The sequence below is a fragment of the Nyctereutes procyonoides genome, unplaced genomic scaffold, assembly GCF_905146905.1.
Source record: "Nyctereutes procyonoides isolate TBG_1078 unplaced genomic scaffold, NYPRO_anot_genome, whole genome shotgun sequence".
Taxonomy (NCBI): domain Eukaryota; kingdom Metazoa; phylum Chordata; class Mammalia; order Carnivora; family Canidae; genus Nyctereutes; species Nyctereutes procyonoides.
In genome coordinates this window covers 47,490,640-47,492,624 of record NW_026575043.1, presented here as the reverse complement: position 1 = coordinate 47,492,624, position 1,985 = coordinate 47,490,640, and positions in this window count along the sequence as shown.

Sequence of the window (1,985 nt, the reverse complement as noted above, 5' to 3'; positions counted from 1 at the left end):
CAAATATGTAACTGACTGAGCCATCCAGGTACCCCAAGATCTTTCTTTATTTTTATTTTAAGTTTTTTATTCATTTGTTCATGAGAGACACACAGAGAGACAGACACACAGGCAGAGGAAGAAGCAGGCTTCATGCGGGGGAGCCCGATGTGGGACTCAATACCCGGATTCCAGGATCATGCCCTGAGCCAAAGGCAGATGCTCAAGCACTGAGCCACTCACGCGTCCCTCTCCTGACACTCTAATTACACATATGTTAAACTAATTAATGTTGTCTTTTTAAAATTTTTATTTATTTATGATAGTCACACACATAGAGAGAGGCAGAGACACAGGCAGGCAGAGGGAGAATCAGGCTCCATGCACCGGGAGCCCAACACGGAACTCGATCCCGGGTCCAGGATCGCGCCCGGGCCAAAGGCAGGCGCCAAACTGCTGCGCCACCCAGGGTTCCCTTAATGTTGTCTTATAATTCACTGATGCTGGTTTTTTCCTAGTCTTTTTTTTCTATATTTTGTTTGTTGATAGTTTATTTTATTTTTTAAAGATTTTATTTATTTATTCATAGAGACAGAGAGAGAGGCATCATACAGAGAGCCCGATGTGGGATTCCATCCAGGGCCTCCAGGATCACGCCCTGGGCTGCAGGCGGCGCTAAACCGCTTTGCCACCGGGGCTGCCCTTGTTGATAGTTTCTATTGCAGGGTCACTAATCTTCTGCAGTGTCCAATGTGCTTGTTCATCCAAACCAGTGTATTTTGTGTCTCAGACACCATAGTGTTTATAATTTTGACTTAGGTCTTCTTTATATCTTCTATTTTTTTCTCTCAATCTGCTCATGATTTCCTTTACTTTTTTAGATATATAGAATGTAAGCACTTATTCTATCATCTAAATAATTCTTGGGTCTGTTCCTATTTATGGGTTTTTCTCCTTTATGGGCCAGATTTTCCTGCTCCTTCACATGCCTGGTAATTTTTTTATTGGGTTCCAGACACTGTGTATTTTACACTGTTGGATGTTTTCATTTGTATTCCTTAAATATTCTTGAATTTTGTTCTGTGACAGTTACATGGAAATATTTGGGATCTTTTCAAGGATTACTTTTATGTTTTATTAGATGGATCCAGAACGTCTTTTCATCTATGGCTAATTTTCCCCTACTGTTGAGTCAATACCTTTCTGAGAACTCTGATGCCTCATGTGTTAGGTCTTTTTATTCTGGTGTTGAGAGTATGAAGTATTCCTAGCTATGTGTGAGCTCCTGGATTGTTTTGCAAGTTCTTCCCTTGGCCTTGATAGTTTCTCATACACATGTACTAAAGTCAAAGGTGAATGTTTGCAGATCTTCAGTGATCTCTTTCTCTTTGATATTCTCTTCTTTTATTCTGTCCCACAATTCTAGGCATTCCAGAATGCCTAGGCATCCCAAGGAAAGTTCTGGGTTCTGTTTTGATATGTTCTCTCTGGTCCATGGTTTGGAAACTCCCTCCACATTGTAAATTGGGGGGAGTTGTGAAGCTTACTTCATTAGTTTTCCTTCTCTTAAAGACCACTGTGCTGCCTATTGTCTGAGACCTGTTGTTTCATATATTTTGTTTTAATCGTTTAAGGTGGGAGGGATAATCTTTTTTTGCCCATTAATACTTAATGTAATTACTGATATGGTAGGATTTAGGTTGGTTATTTTGCTATTTGTTTCCTATTTGTCCATCTGTATCTCGTTCTCTTTTCCTGATTTTTTAGCTAATCAAATAGTTTTTAGTATCCTCTCTTAATTCCTCTTATTGGCTCTTTTAGTTATACCTTTTGCATTTTATTTTTTTAAGTATTTGCTTTGGGGATTATAATATATACATCCTTAATTTTTCACAACCTACCTAGTTATTAATATTTTACCAGTTCACAAAAATATAAAAATATTGCAACCATATAGGTCCATTTACCCATCACCCATGTTTTATGCAATAGTTGTTATAGGTATT